Here is a 17,833-nt window from a genome sequence, read left to right as displayed (position 1 = left end):
TACCCTACAAGCTAAAGAACCACTATGAGGTTCTTGCCATCTATCTTCTGTCTATTCCCATTAAACAATTTGAGACTGGTGTCATGCCAGTGGCTAGGTGTATGGATAAAACTCCTGTAGCTGGACCTTGGCCAGGACTCCATGTCTTAAGTTCTACCCTAATAGGAGGACCATGATGAGTCTTCCTATCTAAAGGTCAACTCAGATCCTGTGCCTGATGGATCTGAAATATTTGGCATTCCCATTCACTATGTATAGTTATTTGAGTAAATGACTATATGACTCTTTGGAGAAGAACCAGGAATCTCACAACTGTGTATGCCCGTGATACAGAGTCATTTCTCCTGGGGACCTAATTCAGTCAATGGACTGTGAGTCCAAACCTTGATGAGTCTAGAAATTGGGAAAAGGATTATGAATTTTTATTTAAATGACTGCCTTCAGTCTCTTCATCATAATCCTTGATTTCTTTTAGTTATATAGATTGAGTGAAAACCCTGATACTTTACCACTTAGTATATCCTGGGGGACACCATGGTGTTAACCACTTCTGCAATAACAAGTTATGTTATCTAGGAAATCGGTACCCACTTTCTTCTCACATTGAAGAACTACCACCTTTCATTTCAAGGTCCTCTCATCTCCATTGCTCTCAGGGAACACAGCCTATAACAGCATCTCTGCCATCACTCTGGCCTTCAGAGGATGGCCATCTCTGAGCTGATTTATTTATTTGTTTATTTGTTTGTTTGTTTTTGGTACCAGGGTTTGAACCTAGGGGTGCTTAACCAGTAAGCCACATTCCCAGCCTATTTTATTTTATTTTTTATTTTGAAACAAGGTCTAAGTTGCTAAGGCTGGCTTTGAACTGCAATCCTCCTGCCTCAGCCTCCCAAGGTGCTGGGATTACAGGCTTAACAGATACAACCACATGGGGCTTCTCTGAGCTTCTTTATGACAATCATTCCTTATTATTTTAGTGTATGGAGTGTCCTCTAGACTCTTTCTTGGGGCAAAGCTATCTGGTGTGTCTTCAGACTTACATAGCACATATGCTCCAGATTGGCACCTCTCCAAGACTTTGGATCCCTTCTTCCTCACTCTGTCTGCCATGATGATTCTGGCATTTCGAGTTCACTTAATGTACACATTATTTTCCCAACCTTTCAAGAGCTACCCAAGCAGCATGAGCAGTTTAGCACAATCTCTGAATAAACTGCTCCTTATCTACCTTAGATAAGGGAGGCATCTTCATCAAGCATCCTCAGGACAGAAAGCCATTCATTTTCTCTGGGCTCTAAATGGTCTGTGCTCACTACATCCTGTAGCTCCTTTGAGGCATCATAAGGTATAATTCTTTTTCTTTCTTAACAGATACAACCTTTCTCTATTAAGGTTATACTGTTACTAACTCGAGTTAGGTCAATGGTGGCCAGGAAGGAGAATGGGGTTAGGCACTAAGGGCATCTTCTGCTATTTTGCTGTAAAGAAACCTCTCCTCCATCTTCAAGCAAAGTGATAGCATTAGCCTTTAACAGAGGGGAGTGGCCACTGTGCAGCCTCAGGAAGTTTAGAGGAATCTTAGAATTCAAGATTATCAAATCATCAACTCAATATCCCCATAACATGCCACACTCCTTTCCAACTGAGGTCCCAACCTGGGTATAACTGGTCTGTCAGGGCTGAGAAGTCAACCTCCTTTGGCGTTTTGATAGTCTTTTAATTACTGGTCTGGATTTAATTATCAGATTTTTCTGTCTTCCAGCTGCAGGAGATGAGATTCTCTTTATATGCTTCCCTGGAGGCTTGATGGTTTTCACAGTTAGCATGAACTGATGATTAATCACCATAGCAGGCAGAATAATGGCTCCAAAAAGATGTCCACATTCTAATGCCTGAAACATACGAAAAGAGATTTATACAGGTGTTGAGATGTTGAATATTTTGAGATGGATTATTAGACTGGATTACTTGGGTGGGACCCATGTACACCCAACAGTCCTTATAAAAGGGAAATGGGAAGGTCAGAGTCATAGAAAGAGATTGGATGATGAAAGGGAGGTTGAAGTGATATGATTGCTGTCTGGAGGCCACAAATCAAGGAATGCCTGTGGCCTCTGGAAAGCAGAAAAGGCAAAGAATGGTGAAGACCCTGGAGTCTCCAGAAAGAGTACATTTCTGCCAACACCTTGATTTTAGTCCACAGAAAGCCATTTTGGACTTCTAAGTTCCAGAACTGTAAGGTAAGGAATCTGGGTCGTTTTAAACCATTGAATTTGTAGCAACATATTACAGCAGCAATAAAAGATAAATACAATCACTTTTCACTGTCTTTCTACAATTTTTTCTTTGATTGCCCTCAACAACTGCTGTCCATTTCCCTGGTCCTTCTGATGAGCACTTGCCCCAATCTCTCAAATGCTAATTAGATAGCTCGTAGCTGATAATTCATTTCCTTCCACCAAAATCCCATCCAAGTTCACCATCACTGAAAGTTTAAGCGACATTGCTGTCACATGCCAATGACTACTATTCACAGTAATTGGGGGACTGCATGGCCAGCTGCTCAGCACATGTCCATCTCCCAAATCCCATTTTGGTGTCTGTTGCCTTGGACCACTTCTGGCAGCCACCATGGAGGGGCAGGTGCCTCAGGAAACATGCTGAGATTTGTACACATGAAATGTACTGTGGAGAGCTCCTGGGGATTAACAAGTGTGGGGAGTCAAGAAAGGAGGAATGAAAAAAAGCAGAAGAGGAGTCAGAATGCAGCCACACTGTTGACGGAGGGGAGCTTTCCAGCTCAAATGGCCCTTGAGGAGGGTACCACCCCTAGAGGAACTCAACCAAGAACTGGAAGCCACCGATACTCTCCGCAGCTGGGGAATAAGTGCTGAGTCCTGCCTTAAAGGTGGATGGGGTATCCTGGGCCATATGTCCTTTGTGGGTAGAGGTAGGCTGTGGATAAAAGTATTAAGAATGTCCTGGGCTGTATCAGTGAATGAGTATCAGTATAGACACACTGACAGTAACTTTTTCAAAGTAGAAATGTCATAAAGCCCCACCCAAGAATGCAGTCCAGGTTTGAAGTGTTTATTGTGGTTTTCCTCCTATTTTCTACCATCACAGCATCTCAGGAGCTGTGTCTGTATCTTAGATCTAAGTTTATTTTGCTGGAACATTAACTGCCCTCCTGTTAAGGAGGAGAAACAGTACTTCCTTTCCTCCCTGTATTTTCAGGAGTTTGTGAGTGTGAGTGGTGTGTGTGTGTAGAGTGGTGAGTGTGTAGTGTGTGGTGTATAATGTGGACACATACTGTGCTGTGTGTGGTATGTAGGTGGTGTGTGCATGTATAAGCCTTCATGGTGTATGCAAGAGAGTGTGGGTGGGAGGGTATGTGATGTGTGATTGTACACTGAAGTCCCCTGTCCCATCCATCCTTTCTGGTGTCCTTGTCTTGGTATCTCTAGGTCCCTTTTCTGGTGAGGCCCTGCTGGTGCCACACTGTTTATAGTCTGCTTCCCTGACATTACCCACCCATTACCTCTGTCATTCAGGGATCAGAAGCACATCTTCCCATATACCCACATATCATGGATAGTCATCTGCTCTTGACCTCTGATGCCTACCGTTCCTGGTCCTTGAACTCACTTCTCCCTTCTCCCCTCCTCAGGGTTTTCAGTGGTCTTGTCTTCCTCTTGTCATTACTGACACTAAAACTCTTGATCCTGGAGAGAGGAGTCTGACAGGACAAGGTTTGTATTCCTAGTAGTCTCTTTTACATCAAATTCCTCTTCTTCATAGTCATCAAGGCCACATGAGGAGAAGGGAGAAGTACTGATTTTGTGAATTTTCAAACACACACTTTTTACTTGCATGCATGAGGCTGTCTCCAATACTAGTGCCTGTTCCCGAGTCTGACCCACCTGGTAGGTTTCTTCCTCATTGATAGCTTCTATAAGGTGCCTCTTAAATCAGGCTTTCACTGATCCCTCTGGTGTAGTGTAGATCCCTCCAGGTCTGTGGGTGTCTGATCTTGAATCCTAATCAGGGTTAAGTTTCCCCCCCCCCATGGAGTTTTTAGGTCTGAAGAAATCCAGGCTTTCTAGCTATAACTCTATTACAGAATTAAATCTTCAATGAAGGTGGCAGATTCTTCTGAGCATCCCATACCTGATCAGAGTACAAAATCTCCTGAAAGAAAGTGCTGCCCAATGCCACATCCCTGGCTTTCCCAGTTCACATCAGAGACCTCTTCCCAGGTGATGGATTGTAGCTCATGTGGAGTTCATCACCATATTCAGAAGCCAAGGTGAAAAATCACTTAAAAACAAATTAACCTTTGAGAATTCATATTATTTAAGTGTACTGCAAAGTAAATATACCACCAGTAAGCATAGCATTCTTGTTCCTTGGTTGAACAGTAATTAAATTAGTCAACTCCATGGGCCCAGGTATAGCTCAGTGGTTTTGCATCTGCCTAGAGTGCAAGAGGCCCTGGGTCCAATACCCAGCATTGAAAAATGCTGAACAAAACAATCCCTGTTTAGGGGCTATGCTGAATTAAAAGAACAGCAACACAAAATTAGCTCTTTTAACTCTAAAGTAACCTCTAGCATAATGAGGAGCTCTTCCTACATAAGTGCTTGGGGAGCCATGGGAAGCTGAAGGAGCTACAGATTTATATTTCTCCTTTCCTCATGCTGTAGCATATGCTCAGTGATGGCAGAAGAGTCAACTATTTATGTTTCAGCTAAAATAAACATGTCAAATAAATGTACAGTGTGAGTCTGCTGTGTATATGGGAAAGAGATCAGAAGAAAACAGATACATTTTTTAAAAGGGCTCTTAGCTCTGGGTAGTGAGAATATGAATACTTTAATTTTATTTTTATGACTCCTTTTGATAATTTCCAATATTTCTTATAACAAGCATACATTTTTAAAAGCTTTTTTTTTCTTTCTGATTTTAAAAGCAATACATAACCCTTATGGGGAAATTGAAAAATGCAAGGAAGTATATGAGAGAAAGGAAAGATCACCCTATCACCCCATCACCTATAGAAAATAGCTGTTAACATTTTGGTGTATTTTATTTTTTTTTCTGCACACTCAACTATGGATGTTCATGTTGATATTGAGTATTCAGTAATGTATCTAGCTTTGTTTTCTTTGTTTGTTATGTTTGTTTTTTACATCGTGTGGTGAACTTTTTCACTTATTCCTAATTTTTGAAACACCATTTTAAACAAAGGCAGGAGATTATAGTACACTTCCCTACATCTCAAAATGACGATTCTCTCCAGTTTTTTTGACATTCTAAATATCAAAAAGATCAATGATGTGATGACTAAAGTTGAGTAGATATTAAACCAAATGTCAAATTATTTCCCTGGAACAGATGACAAGGAGTGAGATGTGGATTACATTCATAATCAGAAAAATATATATGTTACATTAAAAGCATCAATATGGTCAAAAAGACCTGCAAAGCATTGGCTGGCACCTCTAGGTTTTGGGGAAATATGGTCCATCTTTCCCTCATCAGAGGCCAGGCCTGCTGTATTTAAGGAAAGAGGCCAACAACTGATACAGATGGGCAGTCTAAACCATCTTCCTTTGTCTTGGAGAGGAAGGTGATAAGCTTAAGAAAATCTTAGTAGCAAGGAAGAAAACTGTATGCAATGTTCATTCCTAATCTAGGGTGATTCCGCAGGGAATACTGCTTTTGCCCTTCTGCTGAAGAAGATATTCTGCTCTGCTCTCCCTAGAGGGATGATATGGCACAGTAGATAAAAGTATCTTTGAAAAAAGAGGCCATTTTAAAGGTGTAACCTCTAAACAACACTGCGGTCAATATGGTGTGTGTGGTCAAGCTGTTCCAGTCACTGGCTCAACCTAGAGAAAGAGCCCTGGGGATCCCCCACCAAGGGAGTAAATTATCCCACTCTCAGCACAAGATAAACTATACAAGAGAAAATATTCCTTCCAGACTATTAATCAAAGCTATGCTTTGCAGCATTCACGGCAGTTTGCTAAAATATGCAGAGAAAATCATTGCTGCGGGCTGAGAAAGAACATTGCTATGGGAAACAATGAGCCTAACTTCTCCCTAGAAGAACTTTAATCCTCATCTCAAATTCGTTTCACCCTCTGTTTATCCATATGTTCACCTTTGAGAAAATAGTGCAAACCACATGCAAATGCAAACTGAGAAAGAAATAGTGGCATTTGCTTATGGAGAAGTTTTTAAAATACAAACAATTTTAAGAAATGATTTGGAAGATTTGAGGTGACTTTAAATATTTTCTCCCCAGAAGGATTGATAGCTTTATAAAAGTATTTCCACTAACAAAAAGGAAATAATAAAAGAAAAGAGATTTTTAAAACCCTTGAAATAAAGCACTCAGTTACTGATCTCCATGGAGAGATATTCTATAAATGACGTAAATGTATGTGTTTGGAGAATTTTGTTTAATATGCACTTGCAAATATAGATATAGATATACTTAATATATGCTTTCTAGTTTAGAAAAAATTCTATTCCTGTTAAAAACAGGGATAGTAAACTTTAGCATTAGACCACATTATCAATTATAATTACAGGCACAATAGCTCTTATAAAAAATGGCTTTTCTTTGAAGACAATGACAGACGCACTAAGTCATTGCAATCTCTCTTTGCACAGCTAAATTAAGAGACTCCATCATCAATCATGTTGAATTTGTTGAAATGCTCTTTATGTGAGGTTGTTAAAGCACTAACCTATTGTACTTACTGTCATGCTTCTCATTTTTTTAAAACCAGAATTTTTTAGAAGAAAGCAGAGTAGCATTTGACATGAAAGGAAAAAATTTAGCATGCTGGTTGTGATAAAAAGAACCATACTGAAAGATGTAAATGCTGGTAGAGGGTGAAGCTTAAAATATCTCCAGGGGAGAAGGGCAATTAGTTCCAAATAATAAGCACCAAAAAAAAAACAGAAAAAAATTCACATTAATGTATTAGTAATACTAATTAATGACATGTATATTAAAAAATTCTTTTGTTTGTAGATGGACAGCATGCCTTTATTTATTTGTTTTTAATGTGGTGCTGAGGATCAAACCCAGTGCCTCACACATGTGAGGCAAGCGCTCTACCACTGAGCCACAACTGCAGCCCACATGTGTATCATTTTAAGGACATTTTAAACTGCTAATTCATGCATATTGATTTTCAAAATAGTATTGTTTATTATCCATGAACTTCAGATGAGGAAACTAAGGAGAAGTTAGGTTAACTGACTTGTTTCAAGTCACAGATATAGTGTCAGAACTCAGATTGGAACTCAGGGCAAGTATTTCTGAATCTGTAGCCCTGATTGCATAAAAATATATACCTTCTACTCACACTCATGTGTTATATATATCTATAAATCACTACAGCAAATCATTCAGTTATGGATCTCAATCTTTAGAATTGTTGTTCTGACCCTCTATCTCTTAAATTCATTTTCCCTCAAATACTTTCATATCATTCTCTATATTCTTAACAAAATGTATTAAACAAGTGGTCACAATTCTATCATCTTCTTTTATTAGCTGGGGAACCAAAAGGTTAAATGACGTGTCTGACATCAAATGACCAAAAAGTTAAATGACGAGTCTGACGTCAAATGAGCAAAAAGATAACACGGAGCCAAAGAGACAGGTCTCCTGATGCTGTCCTTGGTTCCGCATACCTTACCACTGGTTTGTGGGTAAAATTGAGAACATCATGCATGGCCAAACTTCCTTTACCCAGGGACTCCAAATAACCTATGACCATCTACCACTTGGACTTATGTGTGAGGCTGTGATCAGTGAATCCTAGCTTCTAATGCTTACCTGTTTGTGATCACATTACTCCTTCCATGGAAACAGCAGTCTGTGTATCAATAGTGTTCTTTTCATATTTATCCCATCATGGGACTAAGATGAGCACAGAGTAATACTTGTAGATGGCTAGAACCTTGGGCCAAGGGGCCTTGTCCTTCCACTCCATGCTAAATACGTTTTTGAGCATATACTGTGTGCCAGGCTCCATGCTAAGTACTTATATGCAGCTCCTCATTTAATGCTCTTGACACTATAATCAACCCTACTGTACAGATTAAAATTAACTTGCCCAATTTATAAACTTGGGAATGACAAATTCAAACCCAGCCAATTTTACCCTCTAATCCTGAACCACTAGGTCACTTACCTTTTGTCTTTACCTTGAAGCCAAGTGATTGCCAATTTTGTCTATTTGCCCATCTACAAATTAAAAGAATGCTACTTTCTCTTTTGGTTCATATCTTTTTCATCTTTCTCACTTCCTTTTGGTTTAGTTCTCTCCTTTTACATCAATCATCTCCAGATAATGTTTAACCTAGGAGGCAGGACCCAGTGACAGTTCTAATTTTCTAAGAAACCCTGTGGAGTTGGTACAACATTTCCCTTGTGTAAACTGGTATTTGATCTCAGGCTCCTTGAAGCTCACTGTCAGCCCCCAACATGGTGCTGACTTGGCAAAGCAGTGTATGATAAATTGCCTGATCTTTCAGCTTCTGTGCTTTAAGAGCACAGTCATCTGTCTACATCCCACAATTTCTGTGTCATTGTCAACAATGTCTGATAATGTTTGTAATCTGGTAAGGTGAAAGAGTCTCCCAGGTGTCAAAATACATATTGTGCCACAGCTTTCTAAATCTCTTGTTACGTTCTCAAATACAACTGCAAAGAAAGAGTTGAACAGATCTGAACATAGCATATAATAGGACTTCACTCATTTTTTTTTCCTTTTTTTATTGGTTGTTCAAAACATTACAAAGCTCTTGACATATCATATTTCATACATTAGATTCAAGTGGGTTATGGACTCCCATTTTTACCCCACATACAGATTGCAGAATCACATCGTTCACTCAATTTTTGATGGGCATGGAGAATTGGTCAACTTTTCAGTCACTAACCTTACCAAAGAGTTGCCAGAATACAGTTCTTCCAGTAGTTGCCAATTGCTTCTTATGAGATCAAGAAATATACTTTAGAGATTCTTATGCTATTTCCTTCACCATTCCTGTGCATTAAAACTAAATGTATCATAAATGAGCCTTGATGGTAAATATAAGTCTTCTCAATAGTTGACCTGGGAGATTCTGACTAGAATTTTCAATGCAAAGGTTATTGTTTGAATTAGTTAGTACTTTGTTTAATCTAACATATGTAGCATTGATTAGCACTATAAGTGACCACAGATACATGAAAATGTAAATTTCTACAAATTTAAATGTCACCTGTGGAGCCAGAAATTGAATGTACTTTCATGTGTATAAATCTGTCAGTAGCCTTGCTTACACAAAATCATTAGATTTAACAAAAGGAGAACCAGAACAATAATTTGTTAATTTGCTGTATTCTTTTGAATTCAGTGTGGTTCGTTAAGATTACTTTGGCATTATAAGATACATAAAAAAATAATAGTTAAGCAATCTAGACTGGACATTGGAAAGCCAAGTTGCAAAAAGAAGGACTTTTTTCTTAATCAGAGAGATGTACAGACAATATTTATAAGACTGTAAAGGATGGAAATAGACATATCTCTGAGTTTTGTGGGAGTTTGTGAGTCAGTACCTTGAGCTTTGAGAGTTATTATTGAAGGTTGTCATTGCCTGTGGTTTTTGTTTGTTTTTGTTGCTTTCTCCCATTACTAGGGATTGAACACAGGGTGCTTACCACTGAATTATATCCCCAGCCCTTTTAATTTTTAAAATTTTATTATTATTTTTTGATTTTTGAGAGAGAGAGTCTAACTAAATTGCCTGGATTGTTTCAGTAACCTGGGATCCTCCCACCTTAGCCTCCCAGTCTCTGGGATTCTGGGCTAGCACCATCATGCCAGGCTTCCACTGTCTTGTTTTTTTTTTTTTTTTAATTTTTAAAATATAAGACAGCAGAATGTATTTCCATTCATCTTAAACAGATAGAGCACAATTTTTCATATCTCTGGTTGCATACAAAGTATATTCACACCAATTTCTACCTTCATACATATACTTTGAATGATGATGTCCATCACATTCCACCCCATGCCCCACTCCCTTCCCCTCCCACCCCTCTGCCCTATCTAGAGTTGTCTCATCCTCCCATGCTCACCCTCCCTACTCCACTATGAATCAGCCTCCATATATCAGAGAAAACATTCAGCATTTGTTTGGGGGGAATTGGCTAACTTCATTTAGCATTACCTTCTCCAACTCAATCCATTTACCTGAAAATGCCATGAGTTTATTCTCTTTTATTGCTGAGTAATAATTCATTGTGTATATATGCCACAGTTTTTTTATTCATTCATCTACTGAAGGGCATCTAGGTTGGCTCCACAGTTTAGCTATTGTGAATTTTGCTGCTATAAACATTGATGTGGCTGTGTCCCTGTAGTATGCTGTTTTTAAATCCTTTGGGTATAGACTAAGGAGAGGGATAACTGGGTCAAATGGTGGGTTCCTTTCCCAATTTTCCAAGAAATCTCTATACTGCTTTCCAGATTGGCTGCACCAATTTGCAGTCCCACCAGCAATGTATGAGTGTACCCTCTTCCCCACATCCTTGCCAACACTTATTGTTGTTTATCTTTATAATAGCTGCCATTCTGACTCAAGTGAAAAGAAATCTTAGAGTAGTCTTGATTTGCATTTCTCTATTTGCTAGCAATGATGAACATTTTTTCATATATTTGTTGATTGATTGTATATCATCTTCTAAGAATTGTCTGTTCAGGTCCTTGGCCCATTTATTGATTGGGTTATTTGTCTTTTTGGTGTTTAGTTTTTTGAGTTCTTTATATACCCAAGAGATTAGTTCTCTATCTGATGTGTGAGGGGCAAAAATTTGCTCCCAAGATGTAGGCTCTCTATTCATCTCACAGATTTTTCCTTTTTCTGAGAAGTAATTTTTTAGTTTGAATCCATCCCATTTATTGATTCTTGATTTAATTCTTGCACTATAGGAGTCTTATTAAGGAAGTTAGGCCTAATCTGACATGATGAAGATTAGGGCCTACTTTTTCTTTTATTAGACGCAGGGTCTCTGGTTTAATTCCTAGGTCCTTGATCCACTTTGAGTTGAGTTCTGTGGATGGTTAGAGATAGAGTTTTAATTTCACTTTGTTGCATATGGATTTCCAGTTTTCCCAGTACCACTTGTTGAAGAGGCTATCTTTTCTCCAATGTATGTTTTTGGCACCTTTGTCTAATATAAAATAATTGTAATTTTGTGGATTTGTCTCTGTGTCCTATATTCTGTACCATTGGTCTACCAGTCTATTTTGCTGCCAATACTATTCTGTTTTTGCTACTATTGCTCCATAGTATAATTTAAGGTCTGCTATAGTGATGCCACCTGCTTCACTCTTCCTGCTAAAGATTGCTTTAGCTATTCTGGGTTTCTTATTTTTCCAGATGAATTTCATGACTGTTTTTTCTATTTCTATAAGGAATGTCATTGAGATTTTGATTGGAATTGCATTAAATCTGTATAGTGCTTTTGGTAGTATGGTCATTTAGATAATATTAATTCTGCCTATCCAAGAGCAAGGAAGATCTTTCCATATTCTAAGGTCTTCTTTGATTTTTTTTCTTTAGGGTTCTGTAGTTTTCATTGATTAGATCTTTTACCTCTTTTGTTAAGTTGATTACTAAGTATTTTATTTATTTATTTTTTGAGGCTATCGTAAATGGGGGTAGTTTCCCTCATTTCCCTTTCAGAGGATTTGTCACTCATATACAGAAATGCCTTTGATTTATGAGTGTTGAGTTTATATCTGCTACTTTTCTGAATTCATTTACTAGTTCTAGAAGTTTTCTGGTGGAACTTTTTGGGTCTTCTAGGTATAGAATCATATCCTCAGCAAATAGTGCTAATTTGAATTCTTCTTTTCCTATGTGTATCCCTTTAATTTCTTTGTCTGTCTAATTGCTCTGGCCAGTGTTTCAAGAACTTCATTAAGTTGAAATGGTGAAAGAGGGCGTCCCTGTTCTGTTTCACTGTCTTTTAAATTCAAGTTCCCAGGGAGGAATGCCCAGCCCAATCCTGACTAGCTAGCTCCTTTGAATTTAAAGTTCTTTCCTTGGCCTGAGATCAAATCTTCACAGTCTCAGGCCCTTTGCCCTGTAAATAGAAAGGGATTTTGCCACTCTTCTAGCTTGGCTTGAGATGTATAAATCTTGAGCTAAGTCCTTAAGACATGCAGGTTGTACAGGTTTTCCATATCCACAACCACAGTCACTCAGGTGTTCAGAGGATTGTGGAAACGGTCTCCATTTCACCTATGGTGGTTCAAGAGTAAAGGAAAGTCACAAAGGGCAGATAGAAACCTTTCCTGCTAGACGGAAGACTGCTTTGTGGCACTGCTGTATAGGAACCTGTGGTGGCCACTCAGGTTCTGAGAGTGGGCACTGGGTGGCCTCAGACAATTCCCAAGACTTGCTTGGCAAAGGCTGAACCGAGTATTGATATTCCTGGCAGTTCTTGTCCAAGGGAAGGGTGACTCACTGATCGCCCTCCTCACCATCTGAAATACGTAGGTGTAGTCTAGCTCTATTCTCTTTCAAACTATTGTTTATACATACATGTCAGACTCTGCTCCTTTGAGTATTTGTTGCCAATGCTACAACACATTTTCACCCTCTACAAGAAAAACAAAAAACAAAAAACAAAACATACTCCCAGTTATTATCAACCAAATCTTATCTGTGCCAGGCACAGCCCACACTCCCGTCCCTGCCCCATTGGAGGTACTCCACCACTGTCAGAAGACACTACCCGCCCCAAGGCCTCTGCGCAGCCGCACTGGCAGCTACAGGTCCCGCGTCCTCTACTGCGCAGACTCAGAGGCTGCCATTCACCGCCATCAGCCAGGCTGGAACTGAAAGGATCCTGCGCAGCATCTGCTTCAGCCTCACCACGGAGGCCCAGACCTTGGGACTTTGAAGAACCAGGGCTATATTTTCTGGCCTGGACTGATGAGAGGGAAAGGCCGAGAGAGCCTTGAAGCTGTTGAACCTGCTTCTGTTACCCCCAGATTCCGGGAAAGCCAACGCCTAGCAAGGGCCAAGGGAGGCCCGGGAACCTGTGTTCCTGTGGTCGTGTGGAGGGCAGCTAGCCAAAACGGGCTTCCTCCGGAGGCTCCTGAGCCCTGTGACCCCGGTAAGCAGGCGATACACCACAACTCCCTTGTGTCTGGCCTTGGGAGAAAGCCCAGGGCCTTCACTCCCTGGAGGCCTCTCAGGCTCCTCACCCCTCCGCTCTTGTAGCAGATGTCCAGGATGTCCCCCCACCCCCATCAGTACCAGGCCTTCCAAAATAAACGGACATCTACGTCCACCCCATAAAAATGACTGAAATTGTGTGCAGACATTCAGGCTGGGTGGAGGCGCAATCCCAGGGCATAAGCTGAGCTGCCGACTCAGATGCAGACCAGGTACCAGGCAACCAAGGTTTTCAGGTAAGATTTGGAGTCTGCATCAAGGTTAAAGGGAAAATCCCACAGTTAAGTGCAGATGAGCATTTGCTGGTCGGAGGGAGGAGATGGCTATGAGTACTGACTAGGGAAGGGAAATCTGCTGTCCCTCTTTCCAGTTTTCAGAACCCTCCTTGAGGTTGTTTAGGACAGTGTGTTGTAAACTTTGGTCTCAGGACATCACAACATTCCTAAAAATTACTGAGGGCCCAAAAGAACTTTGTTTGTATGGAAATTTTTATCTGTCAGCATTTACTGTCTCAGGAATTAGAGCAGGAGCCGGGTGCAGTGGTGTATTCCTGTAACCCATCCACTCCAGAGGCTGAGGCAGGAGGATCCCAAGTTTGAGACTAGCGTCAGCAACTTCTCAAGGCCCTAAGCATCTTAGCAAGATCCAGTCCCAAAGTAAAAATTAAGAAAGGGCTGAACCCAGAGGTTGAGTGTCTTTGGGTTCAATCCTCAGTACCGAAAAAAAAAAAAAGATAAAATTAAAACAAGAAGTATTTAAAATAGTAACCAACTTCTAAAAAAAATAAATAACATCTTGGCATTATTAGGAAAATAGTTTAGGCTTTGCTTGCTGCCTGAAAGAGTCCCACTTTGAGAACCTTTAGGAGGTTCTAAGACTGAGCTCATCTCCACAATGCAGCAGGTTAGGTACTTGAATTTAGTTGATTTTTTTTTTTTTTTTTTTTTTTTTTTAGTATACACCCAGAAGTGAGGGTCCTCTGAAGAATCAGTAATTTGTCCCTTTTTTGGTGCTAGAGATTGGACCCAAGGCTTCCTGAAAGCTTAGCATGTGTCTACCACTGATCTACACACCCTTTTTTCCTAAATTTTATCTTGAGGCAGGATTTCATAGGTCTATTCAGTTTTGATTCTTGAGAAGCTTCATGCTGTTCCCAAAGGCTAGCATTCCCAAAGGCCAACAAAAAGCTGTTCTGAAGGTCTAGAATACATTATTTGAGCTTCCTGTTATCAGCTGAGTGACAGGAGACCACTTAAACTCTATGGGCCTCAATGTCCTTATCTGTAAAATGGAGGGAGGTCATTATACTTATTTACCCACCAAACAGGATAGTTATGCATGCTCAAATGAAACAAAATATATGAAAACAGTTTGAAAATTCTAAAGCACCATGAAAATCTAAACTATTGTTGTCATTGTGATTCTTTTTTAGTATAACTCCTGTTATCTTAATGGAAAGATGAAAAATACCCTCACCTACAGTAAGAGTAGATGGCCTTAAACCTTATCACTTGTCTAGGAGCCAGTCTCCCTCATGTGTTTATTTGGATCCTGTCTGTTTCCTTTGTTCATTTGCTTTTCATGGGGAGAAAACAAGTTGTTTGTGGACTTGGATATGTAGGCAAGAAGTGTGCCCTTCTTTCTATTCAGGAATAGAGAACCTAAAAACATGAAATTTAAATATTTCTTTAAACTGCTATGGAATTTGAGGTAACCAATATTTCACTTAACTAAAAACTATAAATATTAAAATGCCTTTGTACTATCTATGTAATAACAGTAAATATAGAAATATTTTCATTAGCTATACAGAAGAATCTGTTTTATTACTTCATAGCTTTCCCTTTGTAAATGCCTATGCTCATTAATGCCATAGTTACTGCAGTTATTCAAGTATAGGATACAGAGATACAAACATTTTGCTATACATTTGCTATCTACAACTGTGAAGGGACTGAAATCATGAACCAAAATAAAGCATGACAGAGTGTCATAGGAGGATTGGGACCAAAGCAAGATGTGAACCCATCAGGGCAATCATTAAGTCCTGCATCCCTGAATCTGGCATTTGAAGCATATAGTGGTAAGGTGCAAGTACCAAAGGGTTTGGACAGGCCCACCCCTAGGCCTTGCTGACTGCAATTCACATAACCTCTCCCTTGGGCTGTCTTCTTATTCCATGAAGATTGCCTCAGCAGGCATTTCATGGTACTGGCATCTTTAACTTCCCAGGATCTCCATTGCAGCTCTGGCTTCATTCTCAGAGCTTTACACACTGTCCTCAGGGGCTGCCTACAGGGATTCAAACCCTGACATCTGGTTTCACAGGTTTTCCTTTAAAATCTGGGTTGAAGCCTCCATGACCTGTAACTCCAGAATTTTGCATTCCTACAAAACCAGCACCACATGGACAACACCAAAGTATGCCACCAGTGGACATGGTAGCTGAATCTGGAGCTGGTAATAGATGGTCTTGTCAATTCCTGAGATGCCCTCAGGGCATCTTCCTTGCAGTGTAAAGTACTTGATTTCTTTTTAGTGGTGTTAATCTTTTCAACAACCAGAAATTCCTTACCCTCAACTTTAAATGGCATTTTCTGGACAAATTGCAAGTTTTTCTAAACTTTCTATTCTGTGTTCTATGCCTGATTATCACAGTAAACCTGGCTAAAAGCCACTAGTGATTCCAGTGCCTGAATGCTGTTCTACCAGATTAGTCTATCATCTTTAAATTCAGTCTCACATAACATCTCAGGACATGGACAAAATCATTGCCAGAATATAGTACATGTGGCCTCAAATCCAATTCCCAATAGAGTCCTCATTCCCATCTGAAACCTCATGAGCACATTGTTTACTGTTTGCATTTCTGTTGGCATTCTGGTGCCGCAGTCTGGCTGGGCACAAAATCACGAGCCACTCAAGCAGGAACAAATTTTATTTTTGAAACTGCCGCCAATGCCCCGTATGCTCCCAGGAAGATAACCGATGGACCCACGCTTTCTCCCAGCCCCCACCAGAAGTCCCTCCTCCTGAATTCCCTCCTACTGCACTTCCCCAACCAATGGGAACTCTCCAGGAGTCCTGTAGAAGGCCGAGGTGGACAGCAAGAGTCCAATATCCATATGAATGCAGAATCTAAACATAATCATATCATCTCAATGGATTGCTGGTGCCACCTTTCAACCAAAAATGCCATGCATCATATTACTTGGCTGTGGCTCTTAGCATTCTGGTCTTCCATGCTTACTGCATGATCGCACTGCTGGTATCCCCGCCCTGACACACAGTGCTTGTCCTCCCAAACATTTCTTTGAAATCTGGGTGGAAACATCTCTGACCCTATAACTCCATTGTTTTGCATTCTTCCTTATGACATTCTGTGATTTATCCAGCCTGCCTCTTGAAACTTTTCCAAATTCTTCCCACAAATCATTTCCATGGTCAGGGTAGTCACAAAAAGAACCCCACTCCTGGTACCAGTGTTCTGATTTACTTAGCTTTTTCTTGCTATGACTAAAATGCATGACATGAACAATTTAAAGAAAAAAATGCTTTATTTTTGGCTCATTGTTTCAGAGGTTTTAGTCTATGGTTGGCTGTCTCCATTGCTTTGGGGCTGAGATGAGGCAGAACATTGTGGCAAGATGTGGCTGAGAGATGGTTCTCAGCTTATGACAGTCAGGAAGCACAGTAATGGAGAAGGAAAAGGGGATAGGGATAAGAAATTGCCTTCCAGGGCATGACCCCATTGATCTACTTCCTCCAACCATAACCCACTTCCTACAATTTTCAAATACCTCTCAGTAGTTCATTTAGCTATCAGTGGGTTAATACCCTGATGAGATCAAAGCCCTCATGAGTCGATCACTTTTCCAAAGCATCACCTGTGAGCATACCTGAACTGGAGAGCAAGCTTTTAATATACAAGACTTTGGGGAACATTTCAGATCCAGACTTAAAAATAATATATTTTATCATTGGCATGTGTGCATATTGTAGGGTAAGAAACATACTTCACTAAGCACAGTGTTCTTGTACACATGCATTTACATATGAGTAACTGTAAGGAAATAACAGATTTTTCTGTATGGCTTATGAAATTCTTTCTGTATTTACCTATATATAGCATCTATGATTTGATATTAACTGGTTTAGGCATCTCTGGCAGTCTTGGAATGTATTCCCCATGAATAGGGGAAGACTATAGTTACATTATGTCAGTCCTAGCAAACAAATTCACTTGCCCTCTGGAAAATAAGAAATGTAGCCAGATAGTGCAGGGCACCATGATTTAGGAAGGAATACAAAGAGAATTCTCCTCTATTTGCATTGTCCACTATTGAAACCCTTGTCCTTCCAGGCCTAGTCCCTAGGCCATTTTCACCACAAAGACTTTCCCAGTCTTGTGGTCAGAATCACTCATTTCATTTTCTGTGATCATCCTTTCCTCCACAGTCCTTTCTGCCATTGAAACCAGATAAATTTTACTTACTCTTATTTAATCTTGCTCTTATATCTTAGTTAATTTTTTATTACTGTCCCCACCCACTCAATTCTA

This window comes from Urocitellus parryii (genome assembly GCF_045843805.1).
Source record: "Urocitellus parryii isolate mUroPar1 chromosome 13 unlocalized genomic scaffold, mUroPar1.hap1 SUPER_13_unloc_10, whole genome shotgun sequence".
NCBI classification, from domain to species: Eukaryota; Metazoa; Chordata; class Mammalia; order Rodentia; family Sciuridae; genus Urocitellus; species Urocitellus parryii.
The sequence above is the reverse complement of the archived record's forward strand: the minus strand, read 5'-3'. Positions refer to the sequence as shown.